This window comes from Festucalex cinctus, chromosome 11 (genome assembly GCF_051991245.1).
Source record: "Festucalex cinctus isolate MCC-2025b chromosome 11, RoL_Fcin_1.0, whole genome shotgun sequence".
Taxonomy (NCBI): Eukaryota; Metazoa; Chordata; class Actinopteri; order Syngnathiformes; family Syngnathidae; genus Festucalex; species Festucalex cinctus.
In genome coordinates, this window is record NC_135421.1 from 16,976,949 (window position 1) to 17,002,504 (window position 25,556).

At 38.7% G+C, this 25,556-nt stretch overlaps 1 long non-coding RNA gene across 1 annotated transcript in view; it reads right to left on the bottom strand.

Moving 5' to 3' along the window:
* Positions 1–12,520: 12,520 nt before the first annotated feature.
* Positions 12,521–25,556, bottom strand: part of LOC144030980 (uncharacterized) — a 42,984-nt gene continuing 29,948 nt past the window's right edge. Inside the window, exon 3 of the long non-coding RNA XR_013287398.1 lies at positions 12,521–12,643. This is a non-coding gene — a long non-coding RNA (uncharacterized LOC144030980). The remainder of the gene's footprint in view (positions 12,644–25,556) is intronic.

Sequence of the window (25,556 nt, forward strand, 5' to 3'; positions counted from 1 at the left end):
GGGTTACATTATGCAAAAGTCACTTTTGAGTTGCATATCGCTGGCGCCGGGTCGAAAGCTCCTATGTCACAATTTGCTCCGTGTCAATTTTTTATTTTTTTCACAAATTGACCAATCTAAAGGGTTGAAAATGGCGTGCCAATGATGCCAATGTCTATGGTTGGAAAAAAAAAAAAGGCCCATTTCGGGGTCTCCTGAAAAGTGAGGATTTTGGAGCGCCTTGAGATCCGAGTGGCCAGACATACCAGTTCCTCGAGATATGAGCAAGCATTCAGACATTTTTTTTTTTTTTTTTTTGTGATAGATCAATAACCAATATTTCAAGACGATATTCATTTGCAGTAAAAGAGAAAATAGTGTGTTTTGTTTTTTTTTACTTTTAACTCATTGACTCCCAGCCATTTTTGCAGAAACAAACACCTTCACTTCCGACTGCTTTACCGGACTTGGACTGATTTTGCAGGGCCCACAGAATATTGTGTTCAATTGCTATAAAAGCATGGAACCTATCAAAAGAAAGATTAAAGTCTCTTCTTTCGTCAGGAAAAAAAAAAGTTTGTTCCTATCTGTTTCCGTTTTGCATTAGAATATAGCTAAGTTTCATCATTATTCACAAATCGAATTAGAATTGTGAGCAATTGAGCTTTTTTTCAACATGGCCCTGGTTGATTTTCTTTGCTCTGCTACCACCTGCTGGCCGTTTGTGGAGTAACTACCATTTCTTCAACCATTCTTTGCAGTTGAGAGGCTGCATCAGGCCTTCTGTATGCTCTTGCATAAAAAAAAACTTATAAATATGTCATTGGGACATGTAAAAACATTTCAAATAGAACATATTTATACGTTTTTGGTAGCAAATGAGTTAATTTTGGTTTGGTTTGGTTTGGTTTATTGGTTTTGAACATTTAAACATAAAACACATTACAGGTGCAAAAAATACTAGTTGAAATAAAATATACATTTAAAGGAAAAAAAATGTAAATAAATTCCATTTTAAGCATATAGAGAATTGACAGCTTTGTTGAAAAATGATAACAAAATTTGCAGGGAGCTTCAAGGGTCCATGAGCATGCGTTATGCTAAATTAAAAACTAAGCGAGTAAATGGTTCCCTAACGTTTTCTACTATAAATAAAGTTTTAGAATATATCAATATAATTTCTCAGTTTTATTTATTTGTTTTTTCACTTTTAAAAATAAAAAGTGTAGGGAGTTCCCAGTGTCAGCATCATTTTATGAAGTGGAAATTTGAAGGGATACTTCACTTATTTAGCCCATTATAGCAATAAAAAGTTCATATTTTGTCAGTGGATAGCCCATACACGCCAGTGCAAGCCGATGGCCATTTTATTACTCCCACCTCGCAAGCAGACAACTGTACAAACTATACGGTATACTACGCACAGATTAGACACATACAGCTCATAGGAAGTTAGAAAGGCCAGAGGCGGGGTCGGGGGTTTGTGCCGGAGTGGTCACTATTTTTTAACAAGTATTTCGATACTGTAAATGTATCGGATCGTATGCTGAGAAACGTTTCTTGGGAGGAGCAATATGGCAGCCTCGCGACCTCAAAAGTCTTGGCCTATCGTCTATCCAGTCATATAAATATAGATCAGTGGTTATAACCTATTCAAACTATCGCAACGTCACGGTGCTCAGCTTATTCACGAAATCTTGGCAACGAGGATATTTACTCCATTCACGCATTTTGACAATGAAATTCACGGATTAAAATATTCTACATTGAATCTCTTCCTTTGACATTTCTTAACCAGTTCAAGTCTTTTCTACTCCAATATACTTCAGCTCTTTTTCTTTCACAGCTTCCATAACTGAACACCTAAATTCATGGATGGATTTTTTTGTTTTGTTTTTTTAGCTCCATGTTCTCCTTCTTCATCTTACTCAACTGATAGCAAAGCTGACGCGATTGTCAAGCAGCACATCGTCTGCCTTTGTCCTCCGCGAGTGACCCGACAGCTTCTGCAGTGGTCTTGTCCGTCTGTCACTTAGCTCTCCTGCCCGGAGCGCTCTTGTCAGACAGATATTGCAAAAGTGCCGGCTGGCCGGCCGCTTCTGCTGCTGGCTCACTCATTAACGGTGTCCATTTTCACTCAGCCAGACCCTGAAGACACACCACTGCGTATTGACAAAATGGCTACCGTGCTACATTCCGACTCGTTCTTATTCACTGAATGTATGCGTGCATATAGCAACGTTTGTTCACACTTCTCTTATCTTCACACTTCATGTTCATGCATAGCTGGCTGTCATAAATGGTGCTGTGTACAGTAATGTGATTTTTTTTTTTAAGTTACATTTATAGGGACCAAGATGCTCTTGGAATTGCTGTTTATTTATTTTTCAAATAAATTAATCACCTTTTGGGGGGGCTCGACATGCCAGCATAATTTTTGCAAATACATGTATCATGGAGAAAATGTGCCAGAATTAACTCAGTTATTATAGTTTGGGAATTTTTCATATATTAGTTTTGATTTCATTTTGAGTTGTTTTTTTTTTAGTTAAGTTATTTTTAATTAGTTTTCAGGTTGGTTCTATTATTTTTTTTATTAATTTTAGTTATTTAATAAATGCTTCGTTTTAGTTTAGCTTTAGTTAGTTTCAGTATTAGTTTTAGTTTAAAAACAATCTGTATTACTTGTGCACAATATTTTAAAAAAAACTTTGGGAGCGACGTCATCTGAAGGTGCTTTTCTATTGGCTGCTTCTAGATGGCGTCACTTCTATGTGACACATTTTCAGTCGTCCTTATTCCAGTTAATATCATTCAAAATAAATCTACTGTACTTAAAATTAATTTAAAATCATCCCCAAAGGCTCATGCAATAACTTAATTACCAAGTACTAAAACAAAGGACATTTTTGCTATAATTATGGTTATAGTTTTGTAAACATAAAATGTAGTTTCAGTTTGTTTTTTGTTTTTTAAAGCATTTTCGTTTTTATTTTATTTCGTTAACGATATTGTTTTTTTTTTTATTTTAATTTTAGTTTTTTTGTTAGTTTTAGTTGCTCAAAATTGAAGTGAATCGTGATTCATTTGTGCACATTTTAGAGCTTGTACTAAAAAGGTAATAAAAAATGCTAATAATTAGGACTTTGAGGACTTTGAACTTGAGTGAACTACGCATCCTGGTTGTGGGCGATTGGTAAACGCTCAAGAAACGATCAGGGTTTCGGGTCAAGGTCAGTCTGGGACCTTTATGAATAAACGATGATAGCTTTTCGAGGTGCGAGAACGGCTACATGTGAAGAAGACGGTCTGTCAGTTTTCTTTGACCTAAAGGTCTACCTACCAAAATAACACAATACGCTCTTGCAAAGCTTATAGCAAGGTATCCATGAATCTCATTATGAAACATACTGGACTATTTTTTTTTTCCCCCAAAAATGAGGCTTAAAAAAAAAATAAAAAATAAAATAAAAAAAAAGAGACTTCAAGCAGTTTCCTGCCACTCCAAATTGAAGTTTACCTTTAAAACTAGACATAAAGCAGTTAAAGTTATGTTTTTTCTTTTTTCAAACCACTGTACCACTGACACATCTTTGCTCTGTTTAGCCTAATGCTAACAAACAACGCAAAACTCCATAAATGTCTGAGTGGAGTCAAAATATAAAATAAAATAAAATAAAAATAAGCAATGAAGGCCCAATTCAAACAACTTTCTCAATCTGATATAGTAACGAGGCACCTGCAAAAATAATAATAAGTCCAAGAGTTCTGGGTGCCAAGTGGCGAGGTGTGGCGTTTATCACACAAATGATGGTGCAGAGACGTCAAGTGGCGTCGTAAAAATGACACTCACGCCGCATGCTTGGCTGCAGTTCAAGCAGCCGTGATTTATCTTGGGGCAAGCGGGGGAAGTTGGGGGGAAAAAAAAAGATTCACAAAACTAGCATCAGGGTAATTAAACCTTCAAACAATGTTTGTTTGTTTAAATGGTTATTTGGTTTGTTAAAAGCAGAAAAACAATTACATTTTAATTTAAATTAAAATATTGGGCAAATGGTGCTGCAAAGTATTAAAAAAATGTTACAAAAAAATTATTGGTGCTTTTTCAGGAGCTGAAACGGATTAATGGAATTCCCCATTTCCATTCTTCACAATAGGGTAGGATCATTTGTGAATGTGAACATGCCTATCCCTCATGATTGTCGTGTTTACGGTGTCGTAGTGGACCCAAATGCAGGACGGGAAGCAGGATGAGAAGGCAGAGGTGAAGTGTTAAAAAAAAGGAAGTTTATTAAACAAAACGAATGCAAACTCCAAAAGACAAACGTAGCACAACATGGGGCAAAAAACTGTCAGCATGACGTGAGGAAAACAACAAATCGACAGAGGGGGAGAGGGGAGACAAGAGACTAAACACACACAATAATTGACACATTGAGACACATCTGGGCAAGACACAGGTGGCAGAGGGTTCTGATAGGTTGACACACGAGGAAGTCAGGCAAACATAAGTGGGCAGGACAATGCTTGATGAGACAATGGGAGACACACAAGGAAAGCAGAACATAACAGATCATAACAGAAACTTAAAGGAACATGATGACAAACTCAAACTCACTCCCACTCGAAACTATAGAGCCCTGACAAAAGCAAAATATAAAAAACAAACCAAAACCCAACCCAAACCATGACAATAATTGATTTGAGAAGCTAAGAATCACCACCTAATCTTTATTTTCTACTTTATCTTCGACTGTGTTGTATTCAAATCCAGGCGTTCAATCCAAATCCAAGAGATGCAATGCCGCCATCTACAGCGATCTGTCAGTCATTACAAAGTTTCACAGGCAAGCTGTGTGAGGGTTTAATAAGGTTCTAAACGCTTCCGTCACCAGACTGGAGAAAGCCTTCAATCATGTTAACAGACAGCATGCAGCCGTTGCTTTGAGTGACCTCCTTGGAATGCTTGTAAATGAGCAAATTATGAAACACTGCAGTATTGACGTGCTTTCAAAGCGGATACCGTGGTAGCACATTTTACTGTATTGGCGTCTTCGCATTCCGCGCGCATGCTGTTTTGTTTCCTCGGACGTCAATATGAGGTTTGGCGAACTAATGGAGCTGATTCAAGTGTTTATAGCTGCAAAGCTTGGATATTGACTGCTCGTCATAAGCAGCTGGGAATTGTGGACCAACTGAGCTTCTGTGCTTAAATAACAATAAATACAAATATCGGCAAACATTATTGGGAGGTTGTGCGTGGGAATATGGAATACTCACGAGTTCCACCAAAAATCGTTTCTATGGTCAATGGGTACGAGTGGCAAAAGTACTTAGAGTAAAAAGTTAAAAGGTACAAACTAAAATGTACGTAGAATGATACCCTGTCAATTAGGCCACAATATGCTCCCAATTTGATAGCTTGGGCCATCATGGAAGAAAAAAATTCTCTTCTAGTTGATCATACTGAGCAAAAAAGGGGGGGGGGGAGGTATATATTGTGATATTGTAAGAGCTAGCTAGCATTAGCTCAATTTGTACGCTATCAGAATGTGTTCCCATATCTTTGCTAACTACATCGACTTGCAAAAATACTACAAAAAGCTAACTAAGCTAACTAAGCGTTAGCTTGCCTTTTATGCTATCAAAACGTTTTCCCATAGCTTTGCTAACTAACATCAATTGACTAACTAAAAAACTACATAAAGCTAACTTGCCTTTTATGCTATCAAAACGTGTTCCATAGCTTTGCTAACTACATCAATTGACTAACTAAATATACTACAAAACGCTAACTAGCGCTAGCTAGCCTTTTATGCTATCTAAAATTGTGGATAAAGCTCTGCTTGCGATACGATTTAAGCTTTTAACCTCGGCTGGCCCGATGGTGTTACAACAGCCTCCTGGTCAGGCAGTGTCACTGCTGCTGAAGTTTCTCGTCAGTGTTGAACCAGTGCATGTCAAGCCTCCAAACTAGATCGTTCATTTATTCAGAGCTCCGCTGGCATCCTCAAAATGTCCCCGTCTCTCTGCGTCAAGCTCAAAAGACACTCGGGGCGTCCTGTGATGTGGAGCAGAATGCTGATGTCAGCTTGCTTGAGGTAATCCGAATAGTTTAGCATGCGGGCTACCTTTTTAGTAACTCTGCGGATAGCTTGAATCTTTTTCCAGCTTCCTTTTCCTGTCACTGCCATTCCATCCATCTTTTACACTCAATCCACATTTGTCTTACATGGTTAATGATGCAAAGACGCAGTGCTTATTTGAGGTCACATCACCAGGCAGTGCCAAGGCCCTCTTGGGATCGTTTACTGATATTCGCTTGACTCAATGGGGGGCTTAGTAGTGTGCCTGAAAACTCAGGGTTTTTTTGTTTTTTTTTCTCGATGTAATGTATTATATCTCTGCGTCCACTTCCCAGTAGCGCTCATCTGAAAGTTTGAAAGAAAATCAGTTCTTCCGTTTTGCAGCAATTAGCATTAGAATATAGTTTCATCATTATTCACAAATCTATTTTGAATTGTGAGTAATAGAGCTTCTTTTTTTTTTCTCAACATGGCCCTTGTTGATCGCTTATACTCTGCTGCCACCTGCTGGCCGTTTTCAGAATAACTACCATTTCTTCAACCGTTCTTTGCAGTTGAGAGGCTGCATCAAAGCCTTCTTGTATGATCTAGCATAAAAAAAAAATATGTATAAACACGTCTTTGGGACTTAAAACATTTAAAACAGAACGTATTTATGTGTTTTTGCAGCAAATTAGTTAATATTAATTGGTTGTGTGTTGGCAGCCCTAATCATGATGTCCAGGACATTAACACATGATGTTTTGTATGTGAATGATTATTTGACTAAAACAATTTTAAATGAACTTTTAAACTTGTCCAGGGTGTACCCGCCTACTGCCCATAGCCAGCTGAGATAGGCTCCAGCACCCCCCGCGACCCTTGTGAGGAGCAAGCCGTTCAGAAAATGGATGGATGGATGGATGGATGAATGGATTTTAAACTAGTATGTTTTTTTTCCATCAGTACCTTTAATATCGATATCTTGAAGCTGATGTAATCTAGCTAGCATTAGCTCAATTTGTATGCTATCAGAATGTGTTTCCATGTCTTTGCTAACTACATCAATTGACTAACAAAAATACGACAAAATACGACTTTTATGCTATCAGAACGTGTTCCCATAGCTTTACTAACTAGATGAACTAAAAATACTACATAAAACTAACTTGTGTTAGCAAGCCATTTTATGCTATCTTTTTTTTTTTTTTTTTTTTTTAATTGACAAAATTGTAATCAAAAGCCAAACACGTCAAATACAACACAAAAAAAAACATCACACAAACAGTAAAGAAAAAGAGAAAAAAGAAAAAACAATAAAATAAAAGATGCCAGGGGTCTTAAACTAAGAAATATTAGAAATACCAAAATGAGAACATAAAATCAAAGTCTTGACAGCCTTCTTATTTTTGGAAGTAGAAATGGACTGAAAATATACATCAATCTCTTTCATAAACAAAAAAAAAATAGGTTTCGATTTTGCACATTTACATTTATGAATATAAAACTTAGCAAGATAAATTAACAGATTAATCAAATAATATTCTTTTTCAAATGAACTGTCATAGTTGAAAAACCCCAAAAAAACATTCGGCAAAGAAAGCACAAAATTACAATAGATATTGTCCAAAATAAATTTACAAGTGTCTTGCCAAAGCTTGCGAGCATAAGTACATTTCCAGAATAGGTGCACAAGAGTCTCTGATTGGGAGTCACAGAAGGAGCAGTGCAGATCCATATCATAACCAAATTTAACAAAAAATGATTTCACAGGATAACAACGATGAATCATTTTAAAAGACACCTCCTTCACTTTGTTGACCAAGAAGAATTTCTGAGGCAGGGTCCAAATTTTTTTCCAATATAAATTCTTTACACGAGAGTTCCAGTACGATATTACAGGTGACACAGACACAATATCAGATTGGAAAAGGGCACGAACTTTGCAATTGTTTCTATGACTAGAAGGATTAAAACATAATCTACCAATTGGTGATTCAGTAATATCAGCGATTGGAGTGTCAGTTGCAACACCACCTTTTATGCTATCCAAACGTAGTCCCATAGCTTTGCTAACATTTGCTGACATGCCTCCCGTATCGAATATCGGTATAATTGGATGTGACCCAGTGCACTGCATCATCAAGTGAAAAGTATCTACAGCCAATTTACAAAATTTTCAGGTCCTATATCTTTAGCACCAAAAAAAAGACTTAATCCAATTTCAGTTGAACTTGATACAATTTTAATATTCCCGTGATATAACGCCCCCCCCCTCGTGAGCAATTCAAAAGAGGAATTTGTTTGCAAGCACGAGTGGCTAAAAGGTCCTCGCTAATTTCAGCTCCGAGCAAGCAAAAGGCACACACACTATATTTATTCCAAATCTCTCCGCCCTTTTGGCCTCCGCATCAGTATGCAAACGACGGGCGGAGGACCGCAAAAGTTGACGGAGTGCTCAATAAATATTCACTTTACAGCGGCATGAAGGCGTAATCAGACCGTGATTGGATGGCAATGCGGGTATGCGGGGGAGAGGGAGGAAATGGTATTGTTTATTCAAAAAAAAACAAAAAAAAACACAATCACCCATATAGCACGTCTTTGTGATCCACACACTCAATATGCATTCAGGCTGCCGCCTCACACTTGCACTGATATGAAATGAAGGCAGCTGAGCCGCAGAAGTGAAATAATTAAGCCTTTTCCTTGTTAGTTTTCAGATTATTATTTATTTTTAGTTTTTTTTTTGACAGGAAGTGAGGAGGTCAGCTAAATGTGGTTGGCATCTTGCACCGCAAGCAGATTCCCACTTCAATACAATTTTGACTGAATTTAGATAAAGGGCGAAAAACGCATACGACTTGTAAATAATCGTCTTTTCCTTGGACTTGCTATCGTGACCTTGCGTGAATCGCAAATTTTCATACACAAGGTCAGGCAACACTTAAAACAGAAATGTTGCCGATCTACACAAGATGAAGGCTTTGTGTGCGCATAAAACGACATGTGGGCCTAACAGCCACACGCTTGAATGTCTTCAAAAGAATGACTTTCAGAAGTTTTGCGTGACATAACAATCAGACCGCTGAGAATGCGGTCGTAAGAACCTCAAGGCTGGAACAATTGCCAATTGTCATAAAGACGGGAAAAAAATCAATGCATGTAACAGAATAATGGATTCTGTATAGTAGTATAGTGAATAATACAATCCACATTGAAAACTGAATATCAACGAAGGCAACAATTAAGGCACCCGTTCGCTCAGCCACATCGTCAAAAAGTTGTTTTGACTTCATTAAATGCGAAACGCAAACATGTACCTCAATGAAAGCTGGTGAAATTTCATCTTGAAAACTTGCTACATGTCCTTCGAGATCCATTGCATATTGTGGGAATGCTTCAGCATTCCCACATATGTTATTGAGATTTTTATTGTCCACACTTTTTTGCCGCCTAACAACTCCCACATAATACTTCCAATTTACATTGTTCAAATTTCAACTAGCTTAAAAAATTAGCGCCTCCCAGGGTATATATCGTGTGATTCCACATTACTTACAGTATTTGCACAATTTAACATTTAATATCAACTTTTCCCCATTCATTTTCAATGGGAGAGGCATTTTCACATTTAACCTTTTATAAGTGTCACTTTCCACGCCCACTTCCATATATATAACTTATCATCATTACCAGGCGTGGCACAGTTGGTAAAGCACATTGACCAGTAACCAGGAGGTTATAATTTCAGAATTTATCTCTCAATTTGCTTTCAGAATTCCCACGCAATTTCTCCAGAAATCTAGTTTATTAGTATTATCCATCCATCCATTTTCTTGACCACTTATTCCTCACAAAGGTCGCGGGGGGTACTGGAGCCTATCCCAGCTGGCTCTGGGCAGTAGCCGGGGTACACCCTAAACTGGTTGCCAGACAATCACAGGGCACATAGACGAACAACCATCCACACTCACAAGCACACCTAGGGACAATTCGGAGCGCCCAATTAACCTGCCATGAATGTCTTTGAAATGTGGGAGGAGACCGGAGTACCCGGAGAAGACCCACGTGGGCACGGGGAGAATATGCAAACTCCACCCAGGAAGGCCGGAGCCTGGACTCGAACCCGAGTCATCAGAACTGGGAGGCGGATGTGCTAACCAGTTATTCACCGTGCCGCCCTGATTCGTATTATTATTATTATTATTATTATTATTATTATTATTATTATTATTATTATTATTATTATTTTAATTACTTCTCCTCTGCTTTTAACAGTATCACGCCAAATATTTCATGGCTGAAACTCCAAGGTTTTCAACTATATTTGAATTTGTCGCACTAGATTTTAATTTTGACGAGCCTCAGAAGGTCATAGGAAGACTGGATTTACAATTCCATTTTTTTTTTTTTGACCTTGACTGGGCAAATCTGATATCCCCCAATGAGTGTAGTGCAAATCCTGAGATCAAATACAAAGGGAGAAAACGTCACTATCAGCATCCCCTGACATCAACCCTATTGAGAACAAGTGGAATTGCGTTTCCGCTAACGCACACTAATCAACAACTAAATGGCCGAGTTATTACCTGGGTGGAAGAAAACAAATAATCCAATAGAAATTGTGATATTAAAGAGGGACTCGTCTCTTATCATTTCACTCCAAAGACCTGTTAGATGTCCAGGGTTATGCGGTTGAAAAGAAATTCGTTCTTTTCATGTACAGTCGAGCTGCAAAATGAAGGTGAAGGACAAGGAGGCCCTTGAGGCACTTGAAAACGCCGGACTTCAACACACACACAGCAACTGATGATAATCCCGCGCTGAAGACAAATCAATCTAGAGACAGACAATGGAGCAGACAGTCAAAGCCTACGGTGATAAACGGCAGACGGAAATCCCAGTCGGGGAAAAAAACGGGCAAATAAGGTCAACAGCAGAGTTCGGCAGCTTCCAAATTTAAAGGAGTTATTCTTTTGTTTTGTTTTTGCAATTAGGTGTCTAATAAATGCCTGACACGCTGTAGTCAAAACATTCTGTGGTTTGTGTGTGTTTTTGAAAGCCAATCCTCGGAAAGTGGTTTATTTTTCATGGTAAGATAAAATGAGTTGATATGAAAGTGCTTTGGGATGATGGTTTGTGCTATATTTGCAGATTAAAGCAGGTAGTTATTGTTTCCCTCATGACTGTGAAAATCATAAATACATAATCACCAATCATCCTACTTAGAGACACAATTGCCTCTTTTTTTATGTTATTGTTCTTATTTGTGAACAAAACAAAGTGAATTTATCATCAAAACTCATGGGAAAAATATAGAAGCCATCATTTAAAGACTTTTGTTTCAATTTGTAGAAAAGTCTCTTTAAAGTTAAAATAAATGTTTTCTAAATTTGACAAGCCACAGATGAAAGTCGTGTTAACAAACCTGCCTGAAATTGTTAAAACAAAACAAAACAAAATCTCCATATATTAACTGAGACTTCAAAATCAGGAAAAAAAAAATCAAGCGTGGTTTTTCTATGCCATGACAACAAGGCGCTCTAAAGCAACCATGCCAGTGTGAAGTCTCTGTCCACACAATGTCTGTCACATCGGACTTTTATTGATTTTCCCCCTCAGTCTTCTGCCTCATGCACTCATGGCCAACAATGAGGCACTCTAAAGTGGTCATGCCAGCAGACTATCTACAGGTACTATACATTTTTTTGTGGTGTAGGTTTAGCGAGGTAGCTAACTACTGGTTGCAAATGTGCTGATGCAAACTATGGCACTTCGATTCGTATATGGTGGCTAGTGGGGAAGTTGTGACTCATGTTAGGGTCCAAGTGCCTCACTGGGCCTCATTGTAGCTAAGCCCATGAGCAATCTGTTGTCGAGACAGTCTCGATTTGAGCCTTGAGACCCGTGTCCTGGTGGATTTCGCCAACGCCATTGTTTTTGTCCCTATAACCCGATATTAGCCTACACAGTAGGGGTGTTAAAAAAAATTGATTCGGCAATAAAATCGCAATATTACGGCGCGCAATTTTCGTACCGATTCAATATGCAGCCGAATCGACGTTTAAACATCAATTTTTGATTGGAAATTAAATATAAACGTCTTACTTAGGGTTCACACTTTAAGCGTGGAAGAATGTTATATTAATGGAGCATTAAGCCTTAATATTTTTATTTCAATGCTGCTGAAACCTGAAACAGATTGCAAGCTTTTTAATACATTGTCTCACAGCCTGAAGTACATTTTCATACAAATCTTACAGTGTACATGTATAAGTTTACTGAGAGTTTAAAAAAAAATCACAATAATAGACATATGGCTTCGTATCAGGATTAATCGGTATTGACTCGAATCGACCTATAAATCGTGATACGGATGGAATTGACAGATACTATAGCCAATTCACACCCCTTTGTCCTGCAGGAACTAAAACTGCTTCCTGCTTCCGTGTCTAAGAATGGGAAATTGAGTCCTCCTGCTGTGGTCACTGGTCAGAGCCAACTCAAGCTTCTTTTTCTGGCGGGATGTTTCCGATGTGGGACCTGGTGCGAGGTAAACGACACTGCTTCCAGCCTGCTTCCAATAGCTCCTGGAACTGAGCAAAAAAGGTCAGATAATGATGAGTGCATTGACTTGTTTAGTGCTCTTGAACTGTCAACTAAGATAGCATTTAGCATTAGCTAAAAATAATACCCCAGCCAGCTCAGCAAATAGACCCTTGTCACTGCTTAGCTCCTGCTCCGCCTCCTGGGAGGCAACCCTCCCATAACAAATGAATGTAGAGAGCTTGATTTTCGGCGTATGTTTTGGTTAAAAGGTGGGAAATACGTCAAGTGTCACAAAAAAACGTCCCAAGTACGACAATACACTCTGCGACTCATTGAAACCAGCTGTTTGGAGCCACTCGCTACAAAGACGTTTGTTTGTTTGTTAAATTAACTTGGTTTGCTCGTGCCCGAGAAGTCGCGCACGCTCATGCCCGTGTGCGCGTCGCTGGGGTCCATTCCACGTTTCGCCAGAGGTTGATCACTACTTTCATGGTGTAAATTGTCATTAAATCGTTTGTGTCCGGATATACTCATCTTGCTGGATATGGAAGTTTTCAAGCTATCTTAGCTTGCTAGCTGCTAACAAACAGACCCCACGTTTACAACACATTCCTCAGCAGAGATCACACCTGAGTTAAAGTGTTAATTGTGATAATTGTGTTAAATCGTTAACTTTTTGTTCAAAGTTACTTGAATACGTATGCAAAAAAGGTATGAATAATGGTTTCACTCAAGATAATATGGTACATTCATCACGTCTGCCTGGAATATACAATCAGAGGTTAATGTTACGAGCCACTGTATATGAAGAACAGAAAAACTAACGATATAAAATGATCTGAGGATATCCTCGTACTTTTTGTGGGTGCAAAGCAGTTGCGTCGTAGTTTGGCGCTAGCCACCGTGCTCGTCTTTCACTCCTTACTGTCTTCCGCCTGGTTTAGAATCACTGCCGGCAGCTGAAAGAATGATCTCATCTCTCTTCGAGCCATTAGAGCATCCGTCGGCCGCGCACAAGTTCACCATAGCGTTGATCGTTGATTTATCAACTGTTTGATCTGTTTTCTAGCTCACACTGATTGTTTTCTAATTCACTTGCATTGACGCCCTGCCCTCCACCACAAGGGGCGCACTTCAATGTGACGTCATACTAGAAGGGTGTATACCCAAGCTAGCTAAGCTAATTTACTGTATAGCATCCCAGTTTTTAATTAAGAAAGAAATCTAGTCAGGGCTTAATTGAAGTGTCCATGACAAACATTGATCAAAAAGCTGGCTAAAATATGCCCTTGTTGGGGGGGTAGTCATAAGCTCAATTGGATTCCCATTCATTTGAGCCAGGCTAAGATACGGCTTCATGTCATCGTTGTAATGGAAATGTTTACAGTGCTGTTAAACACTGGCGCGCCGTGCATTTAATTAGCCGCTGTTTGAACTCCATCACGGTGGCGTGGCGTCGAGCGGGTGCTTTGCAGGAGATACAAACAGCGAGCGCAGAGCATCAGCCAGGGCTCCGATAATTGGCCTGATTGTAGCGCACAGAGCCAAAAAGGTGATTAATAAACACAATCTCATTTAGTCTGCAATGAAATCATCAGTCAAGCGAAGCGGCTGCAAAAGGATTCTTCTGCATACATAATACACTCGTCTGAAGCTGTATCGTTTTCTTTGTGACACTTTTGTCGCATAAGTACAAGAAGATAATGATGATATCTATCAAGGAAATTTTTTTGGTTGGCTTTTGTTAACATTTGACGACATTTTGCACTTTTTGTCATTTCTGCTGCATTCATTGAAAATGCTGCCAAAGATATGCAGAAGGCACAGCGTGTAGATGAACTATCTTACAGGGATGGGCAACTGAAATGCCTTCCTTCCTCACCACTATGACAAAAATACCATTATAGACAAAATATGTGTTTTGTATTCAATTTTTCACAATACATTTCTCACTGTATATCAAAGCGTCACTATCCGAACACAACAACAAACGGTTTGAACTGAAGCAAACAACAAACTGATGTTTTTCCCCAATGCATAAAAAATGACTATTCAAGGATGGCACAAAACTGATAAACAGCAAATCAAAATTAAGTGCATGAATTAATTTTGAGCATTTTTTCCCCTACAAAAATCAATTCACTCAAAATTGTATTATTGTGGAACTGTGTTTGTCCTGCGTGTTTTTCCTTTTTTATTTTTTTATTTTGGTGGGGTTTATATTGATTGTTTTAGCAGCATTTGTTGAAGTTCTTTGGGGATACATTAAAAAAAAGTTAAAATAATAATTCAAATATTTTTATTTTGTTTATTTATTTATTTTTTATTTATTTATTTATTTATTTATTTATTTATATTTAATCATTTGCAACCCCGGGCCGCTAGTTGGCCCTCTCTGCCTTATTTTGAACAACAACATATTTTAATTGAAGGCCAACAACCTCGCATACTAAATATTACATTTTGTCATTATATTTATATTTACAGAGTCAAAATTAGGTGGCTCAATGAATCATTTAAATTTGAATTATGCAGACCTTTTTAATACCGTGATGACATTGTGAGCTTATGTTGTTTTACCTTGAGCATTTTCAATCCAGCCAATTTCTAATCTTTACTTAGCGTTTGCCCTCATTAGGGTTACATGTGAGCTGACTTTTATTTTGGCTTTATGTTTGAGGTTACTCGAGGTCGGAGATACTATATTGGGGTTCTCCGAATTTTTTGGGTGCAGGGTAATTTTTTTTCCAAGGACTCCTATATAATCATAGCACCAATTAGCTGTTTGTTTTTTTTTAATTTTAGACATGCTAACTTATTGCATACCGCCAAGCTACATCTTGCGGACGCCAGTTTGAGGACAACTCACTTAAAAGCATCACACAATCCGAAATGATCGCAATCCTGGACTGCAGTGTTAATTTCGTCAACAAAAACTAAACAAAAATAATTTTCATCAACACACATTTTTCACAAGACTAAAACTAGACTAAAACTCTCATTAATAAATAATGACTGGGACTAAATCATAATGCATTTTTGTTAACTAATGAAGACGAGACGAAAATGTACTTCACTTAATAAAAACTGAACTAAAATCTTTGGACATTTTAGTTCATGAACAAAAATGAGACAAAAATTATGATTTTGTAAAATCTTGTCTGTGCTAATCTGTCACGTCTGTGACACTGTCATGTGACACAGAGCACAAACACATGGGACAGACAGGAGGTGGATTCACAGTGAAAGGTTAAAAAAGTAAATTATAGTTATAACTTAGCATTAATCCAACGGCTATAAACGTTCCAACAATAATGTCAATGCTAGGTAATGCTGGCTAACTTGCTAGCTTATAGCATGGAGCCATAGTAGCCACTGTAATTGTGTGTCAAGTTGTTTTTCATCAAAAAGATGAGAGAATGTTATGTGAAATAGTTTTAGAGATGAAAAGATTCAATATAATCTGTTGGCAAAAAAAATATGCAGGGGTAAAATGGCTGTCCTGACTAAAACCAGACTAAAATGTTGACAGTTTTTGTTGACTAAAACTAAACTAAAACTAGACAAATTAAATTTGCTTTGACTAAAATAAAGACAAAAATGCTTGATTTATAGTCGACTAAAAATGGACTAAATAAATAAAAACGGGATGAGGTTGACTAACTGTGATTAAAAAAAAAAAAATTAAATAAAATAAAAACTAACAAGAGTGACTGAAATTGGACTAAAACTGAGACTCAATTTCAAAATGGCAGACAAAATTAACACTACTGGACTGCTAAAGCATTTACTACTGATGTTGAATCAGTGCTGCCGGTGCCTAAAAAGCAGGTTAAAAGAGACAAGAGCAAAATCCATCCGTCACCTTCATGGAGGTCATCGCTCTATCACAAAACACAGCAGACGAAAATGGCGCAATTTCCCATTATCATCCAAACATTCAAAGTCACGCACGCGCGCGTGTGCGCGCGTCTCTGTGGTCTGTCAATGTCATTTTGGCATTTCAGACTCCATCTTTTCATTTCAAATCGGCCCCCTCTGTCCCTCGTCTGGCGCGCTGACAGATGCAGGTGCGCCCGTTGATCCGAGGTGACAGGTGGCCTCAGAGCTGCTTGGCTCCGCTCCACGCCGAGCCGAGCCGAGCCGCACAACACCCAGACCAGGGACTGGGCAAAATTGGCTCCCGGGTGGCGTGAACTCCAGGGCGGGTCAATTTCAATTTCAGTCTGTGTCGTGAAATCATTTGTGAGTGAGAAGTCAGGACAGGACGTATAGGAGCCAAAAGAAAAGGAGGGGCTGATATTTATGGGACTTGAACACAAACGGACGTGTGATGTGACAAATTGGATGTGTGTCGATTCGTTTCTGCTTGCTGACGCTGTCAACATTGCGTTGACTTTGGGATTTTGAACCTTTCTGGTGTGATCTTGTGGAAAAAATGACACCACAAGTGTCCATTTTCTATTTAGTCTGCAATTAACATCAGGAGCGTGCATAGTGGTGCCTTGACAAGAACAATTAAAACTAAAATTATCTCCATACTAATGTCAAGAATTAAACTTTGTTTATCATTACTTTTTGTGGAATCCTCCTGGTGTGCTCATGTTGACCACTAGTAGTGTGACGATATAATCGATATCGTTATAAATCATGATACTTTGTCTCCCGATAGATTATCGATACGCCTACGCAAGTATCGCGATATTTGTAATTAATATACAGCTACTATAACGGCTGCATTGTTAATTACTTATTGAGCAATTGCTTGGCGGGCCACAAGGGGCAGCGTCTCATAAGAGTGGTGGGGAAATGGACACAAGTCTTCAGATGAAGAAGACTCATCAGCTTACTTTGACTTGTGCAAGACATTTATCTGTCCAGCAACTGCCTTACTTTTGCATACATTTCTATGAAAAATGTGGATTATATACCTTTAATTTTAACATTTTAAAACATTTTACATTTGGACTTCTCGAAGCACACAATTTCTAAGGAATATTAATACTGATTAAATTGGATTTAACATTTAAGTCATTTTATTTATTTACTTTTGCAACGTTACACAAAAAAAAAAAGTGTCACGGTTTACAAAATGTAACAATTGACTATGTAACGGACTGACATGTTGCATGACAATAATGTTTAACTTATGTGCTCCCAAAAACGCATAAAAATGTTTTATTTTAAATATTGCCATGCTCCCAAAAAGTTTGTTTATGTTTTTATTTTTTTTATTATTATTTTTTTAAATGCTATTTCATACAGAAGGATTTGATGCAACCTCTGATGTGAAGAGGTCGCTTAAAGCAGTGTTAGTTGTTACAAAAAGCGGTCAGCAGGTGGCAGCAGTGTAGACGAGATCAACCAGGGCCATGTTGCAAGAAACTCTTTTCCCCGGTGCTTTCAACAGATTTGTGAATAATGATGAAATTTAACTATATTGTAACGCTAATTGCTGCAACGGAAACCAGATAAAAATATGCTTTTTTTTAGACTCTAATCTTTCTTTTGGTAGGTTCCAAGTTTTTATAGCAATGGACCACAATATTATGTGGGCCTTGCAAAATCAGTCAAAATCCAGTAAAACAGCCGGGAGTGAAGGGGGTTGCTTAAGTCGAAATGGCTACCAGTCAATGAGTTAAGACACCAATTTGTTGACAGAAAGTGGTCTCTGTTAAGAAGACAATCGCATTTGTTTAAAAAAAAAAAAAAATACACTAAAAGTACTCTTGTGAAGAAGACACCAGTTTTGATATTGTGTTTCTCATTGAAAAAACATCAGTTTATGTCTTGAGTAGTTTTATCGTAGATTAACATGGACTTATTACCTGACCGATATATCAGCAATTGTGGTATTGTCATATCGTGAGATTGTTGTTATCGTGAGCCTTGTATCGCATATCGTATCGTATCGTGAGGTACCCAGAGGTTGGCCACCAGTGGGCAGTATAATACACACTGTACATACAAGAAGAAGACAGTCACAATTGTAAGCTGCAGATTGGTCATGTTTGGAGAGGATAAGGCATGTGTCTAAAAAATGTAGAGATACATCAATGCTAGGTTTGTTAGCCAGTCTATGGTGATTTGCATTAAGCTAGCAGTCTCACTTTGTGGCTCATTTAAATACACAACATGAAATGAGATTGTTGTTTAGTTTGACACAGTAAATCGAGCGTTTGAATAAGCAGCTTAAAACCTCATTTTTGAAGAATTGTGCACTTGTTTGCTTGTTGTTTGCCACCATTATCTATTGATTGGATACTTCTTAAAAAAAACAACAAAAAAAACAACTATTCCCGCTCACTCCTACGGACAATATGGAGTCTTCAGCTAGCCGCATGTATTTGGAATTACACTTGCGGGTAATTGGATCCAATCCCAGCTAATTTTGGTGTGAATGGAGGGGGCGCAGTTTCAAGGCTTCCGTGAGCCAACGTGGAAGTTTTTGGGTTGTGGGAAGACCCGGGAAAAACCCACGCAAGAAGAGGGTGGGCTGGGAACTTCTCATGTGAGGCTAACATGTTAATCAGTACACCATTGTGTTGCCACCAGCGCCACATATTGAACCCATTTGCAATCCATCAGGTTTATTCATTCCATTCTAATGCTAAAGTGTATTTCTGTTTTCTATTCACTTTGGCTTTCAAAAGCTTTTTTTTTTTTTTTTTTTTTTTTTTTTTGCATTCCTTCCTCGTATTATAAATTGATCCTTTTGAATCAAAAACGTTGATGACTTCATTGCAAGTGAGTGTGAAAGCCATCTGAATGTGTTGCATTACTGGATAAAAACAAGAGTTACACTTGATGTGTCGTAGACTTAAACGCCTGCATTGAGGGCCGCGGGGGTCTTCCACTTTAAACAAAGAGCCACACACGCACACACCTTCCCTCCATCTGCTCCGCTGCACTTATTGCCAAAATGCAGACAACTGTGAGCACCTTTGTGGCTTGAGGAGCGCCATCTGCACCTGCTAATGGGGATGGGGTGGGAGGTAATGTCGTGTTAAATAACTGCGCTGCGCAACTTGACAGCAGCACCTTGCCCACCACCCAAAAAGAAAAGACCTGGCCCCGATCCCCCCCGTCCAGTTTTCGGATCTCGTTAAATGCTAGTCAGTCATCAACAGCCTATTAGACAAACAGCCATTCACGTGTACATTTTTCTCCTATGCGCAACACAATTTAGTCTTTGCATAATTTTATGAGCATGAGCAAATGTCGGCTGATGCTGATTTTCAATATACAAGCACAAGGCTCTCCGCGTGTTTGCTGTTTTGCTGCACAGGTCTCCACCAAACTGGGCAGCATGTTGTTGGAGATGCAAAGTGAGTTTGGTGGCTGAAAGTCGATCTAAACTTCGGCCTGCTCAGACCACGTCTAAGTGCTGGTGCAGGGTAAACAAATGGTCTGATATGATTTTGGTGAATTTTGTGGACATGTGCTGGATGTCAGACAAGTCATTCAGGAGTATGTGAACGGCAGGTATCAAACGCTCTGAATCGTTGTAGAAATTAGGACTGCACAATATAGCGAAAAAATATCGATATTGCGATATTTGGCCATGCAATATGCATATCGCAAAGACATGCGATGAGTTTCATATGGAATTTTATACTTTTTTCTGCATTTGACCAATCAGACTAAAATGTGCACCGCCATCTAATGGATGAACATTATTGAGTGATAATTACAATTAATTGACTAAGAATACATTGAATTAATTATTTCATTAATTAAAAAGAATGTAATTTCTTTAGGTACATGTTAAATATCGCAATAATATCAATAGCGCTATATTGAGAAACTATATTGCATATCACGTTTTTCCAATATTGTGCAGCCTTAGTAGAATCACTTCATTCATTTAATGTATTTTGTCATTATTATTATTATTATTATTATTATTATTATTATTATTATTATTATTATTATTATTATTATTATTATTATTGCGGCAAAGCCATGAGGGACAAAAGATCAGTTTCACTCTGCCATGTCAAGACTCTACACTGAAAAAAATGGGGATTGAGATTTTCTAGAAAAAAAAATCAAGTAAATATTTTTCACATCAGAAATTGTAGTTAAACTCCTTGTAAAATTTACTTAGAATTTCTGAGTGCATCAACCTTTACTAGGCGCTTTCAAGTAAATATCATTTCACATTTTTTCAGTGTAGTGCGCAACATTAAAGCATATGCGAGGAGCTATTTCAAACTTTCAGTCCAGCAGCCTCTGCTCAATTGCAAAAGTACCAACATCGGGTCTAACTTGCCTCTGCGTAGTTATGCCATGCATGATTCACACCCTTATGGAAAATAGACCCCAATATGTCTTTTGGCAAGAGAAGCGGAATACAGTAGTACATCTTGGATTGGCCGGCAGCCAATTGCAGGCGACCTAAACAAAAATCATGATCGTCGTGATCTTTTTGATCTTGTATAGTTATATATCATTAATCGTGACAATTATTACTCTCTCACACGATTATGTACTGAGTGCAGTAGTGGTGTTGAGTTTCCATGCGACGGGGTTGGAAGACGACAAGAATCTCCTCCAACCCAGGAAGGAGAATTCGCCTTGATCGTTGGCATCAATTTTGCGACAGATTCCGATGCAGAATTAATCTGTAAACACAGATTACCTTGACATGTTTTGACAGCAGTCTTGGCAAGTGAAAGCGGACTTGAGGTTATCGAGTAAAGCCAAGGCATTAATAACAGCGGCGCATCAAGGCGTGTTTACAAAGTGATGAAAAGCCGGATTGCTTCGAAAGCCGCTCACACACGGTACACAAAAAAAATAATAATAATCAAAGGAAGCAGTAAAATGTGATGGACACAACTTTTCTTTCATATGTTAATGGTTTGGTACGGAGCTCCAGACGAGACTTGGGGCTGTGGAGAAGTACAGTGAACCCCCATGGGCCCTGTCATGAATAGCAAAAATCTGTGAACAGTTGACTCACCCGCAAAAGTAATTTCATAATCACCATAGTTTAAGTAGCACTTAAAACAGAAAGGATCATAAACTATCAACACCATGCACCTAGCATGTACGCAATTTTGAACACGTTACATAAATGACTATTCAATAGTTGTACTATTCAACAAAACAAAGCATCTTCTTATGAGGCTTGTTGATAGTATGAGCTAGCATGCTAGCCTTAATAACTTGCTAGCACAAATATGGGCACTAGTACACTGAACTCATTCACTCCCAACCATTTTTACTGAGGCAACCCCTTTCGCTCCCAGCTGGATTTTGACTGAAGGCCCATAGAAGATTGTGTTGTATTGCTATCAAAACATGGAACCTACCAAAAGAAATATTAGTCTCTTCTTTCATTGGGGGGAAAAAAAAAGTATATTTGTATCAGTTTCCGTTTTGCACCAATTAGCATTAGAAAATAGTTAAGTTTCATCATTATTCACAAACCTGTTGAAAACACTGGGGAAAAGAGCTTGTTCAGAACATAAACATATAAATATGTTTTTGGGACCATGGCAATATTTAAAATAGAACGTTTTTATAGCAAATGAGTTAACATACCTTTTGGTATTTCCACTCAATAATAACAGTTACGGAATGCAGGCAAATTGTAACAGCAAAGTAGGCGATACAATCTTGCTTTGGCCTGAGCACAAAACCGTCGATACACAACATTTTCCGCAGTTACCATAATTAAAGCAACAAATTGTCTGAACACCAGCTTGTATCTAACAAAACTCATAAGTCGGGTCATATCTCAAGGCACTCTCTCGTCTGTATGTTCCCCGCGTGGCCCGCATCTCACCTGCAACACTTTTTGACTACAAACAGCTACTATTAGCGGCAGTTTCAAAACACTCACAAAACAAACTCGCCTTCTAAAATTGATGTGTTTTTTTTTTTTTTTTTTTTTTTTTTAATATATAAGAGGATAAAACAAAGTCAGCCTATGATGGTAGTGACACCAAATGAAATGCCAAACACTTCTTACTGAAAAATAATCCCGAGCAAACTGGCTTTTTACCAAACGCGTTGCGCAACACACCAACTTTTTCATCCTTAGTGGATTTATTGACAGCCAAATAAACAAAAACCAGAGACAAGTTATTCCCTCGCCTCATTGCCTTCAAAACAGCTTGTAATCCAATTTGGCATGAAAGTCTCAACTATTATACGCTGTTAGTGTTGGACTATCTGAATGTAAACACAGTACAACAAGCTGTTTCAAGAATACAGCGCTGGACATGAATGAGTGCTGCTCGCTTGCTGGTGTGGAGCAGGATGTTTCCGTCCATTTTCAGTGAACACAACAACTATTCTTTTCGGAATTTTCATGATGCTGAGACTCGCACAAAAGTGGCTCCCAGGAGTATTGCCTTCCAGTCAGATACGGGAAAGGAGGTGGAGAATTTGCCTAAAAGCCTCTCATGACCGCTTCTACTCCTGGATGGGAGGAAAATCATAAATTCCGTGGCTATTAAAATGATAGCATCCACAATTCAAGTGGTATATGCCCACTTGGTCCCACATCCCCGGTAGTTAAAAAGCTCAAGGTGGACATACGGCCATATTGGATTTGACCATCTGGTCATGCAGATGTGGAATCTCACTTGGACCCCACTTTTCTTAACAGCAGCAAATTTTGAGGCAGAGAGAGAAAAAAAAAAGAACAAAATCCCCCAGATTGAAGCAATTGAAGTACGTTGAGCACATGGCTGAGCTAAGCCGACTGAGCCGAGGCGGTACACCTTCCTCTTTTGGCGGCGCTCGCGCGCGCGTGAAGCAAGCATGACCGCAACACTTTGGCTGGATGGCTCCCACGTGCCGCCTTGCCTGTCAGATTGCTTTCACCTCTACCTGTCAGTCGGGGCCAGACGCTCCCGCCTGACCCACGTGGCGAGCAACAAGACAATGCAGATTACGGCCGCGCATAAATATCAGCTCCAAGGCCGTGCTAGCGGTGACGTTCGCGCGTCAATTAGCATTGTGGGAAGACATCGCCTGACTGTTGCAGCAATTAATTGTGCTACAGACACCATAGGGGGAGCTTTGTCTACTGGTAGCCGGTAATAGCGGATAGCATAACAGGCACGGATTGCGATTCAATGTTACTAATAAAGTTTGCATCACCAAAATTATGAGACACTGACTGTGCAAGGTACGGCAATACAAAGGACTAATGAAATGAAGTTTTTAGGTATTATTATTGATGAACACTTAACATGGAAATCACATATAGAATGTCAAATCTAAGGTATCACAAATGGTAGCAGGTGTACACAAGGCTAAAGAATCATTGAATGAGAATGCTTTGTTATTGTTAAATAATTCATTGATTGTTCCATACATGACCAATTGCATTCAAGTGTGGGGGTATGCAACCAAAACCTACACCATCTTTCTTTTACAAAAATTGGCAATTTGTGTCGTTTGCGGTTGCGGATGCAGAGAACACACTAATCCATTATTTATACAACTAAAAAATGTAATGAATTTAATGAATTGATGGAGTTTAACCGTCTCAAAATAATGTTTAAACCCCATCATGAAATTTTACCAGTTAATATACAAATTAAATTATATTATATTAATTATTAATACAATGATGCGGCTAATTTATAGATTTTTATGGGCTAACACGCTTCTTGCAGCCAATATTTTCGGTTTCGAGGTATAATTATGTTGCGCAATTTCCCGCAAATGTGGGATACTTGTAAGTTGTTTTACATTCAATCTGCTGTCCAACTCATCCCAGACAAGCTCAATGGTGGGGTTAAAGCCTGAAGACTTTTTGCATGATTCTGAAAGCTTCAGTGTTAATCTTTTTGTTTTTTGTTTTTTGTTGTTTAACGTCGAGCAGTTCAGCACTTTATTTTGGTAATTTCCAGTTATTTATTGTACTTAAACCACTTTAAAAAGGTGGGCTGTTCTAAAATGTTTGCCTGATATTTTAGGTCTGTCTTATTGGTCTTCACCCCCACCATTGCTGCTAAAAAAAAAAAAAAAAAACTGCTATTTGTTCCCAAAAGAAAATCATGTTCCCCTCTTATTAAACCACTCTATGTCACTCAACAAAATCTACAAACTCCTGTTTCTGCTAATGGGAATTACTGGGGCGTGTTGGGCTTTATAAAGTCCTCTGGCTTAAGCCAATGATGGACCCACAAACCCCTCCTCCCCTCTCACGCTCGCGTCCACTGGCCATCAGATCCCTCAAAATCACCCGAGGCTTGTGAAATCCACAATTCAGTTGCCACTTACGACCCACAATAGACTCCGCAGTCGACCCGGGGGCGATCAACAAGGGGATGGACACGTCCGCCGGAGCGTAGCGACTTCATTAACACCGGTACATTAACTGCAAATCCAGGCAGACACTCCCCACCCGACACCCGCCTCCCCAGGTCTTCATCCGGACTATCAGGAGAGGCTCGAGCAGAGGGTCAATCTGCAATAAAAGGCATCCGTTTTCACGGGCTGGAGACCTCCCACACTCCTCTCTAAGCCATTAACTTCACCCTTTCCTGCTGGACACAGAGGCTATTCACTGAGCTCCCCGTAATCCCTCGCATTGCCTTCGCCTGACCTTCATACGCCCGCGGAAGGATGGAGGAGGCATGCCTGACAAAAAAAAACACACACACACAGAAAAGGCACCATGCTTATGCTAGATGACCGGAAGGTCGAAGCCAGATTTTAGCTTTCAAATTAACGATATGAAGTTTTGACTAAGTCGCATTGTTATGTACAAAGTTGTGGGTAAGTCACATTATTACATAAGAGTATATTGTAGACGTTACCAATTAGCTAACATTAGCTAGCCATATCACGTAGACGACGTATAATGTGACACTTTTTCAAAAGATGGCGCCGACTGCTCTTCAACTTGCTAATATCAACATTAACCTAACCCTATCGGGAGACAAAGTATCATGATTTATTGCGATATTGATATATCGTCACACTCCT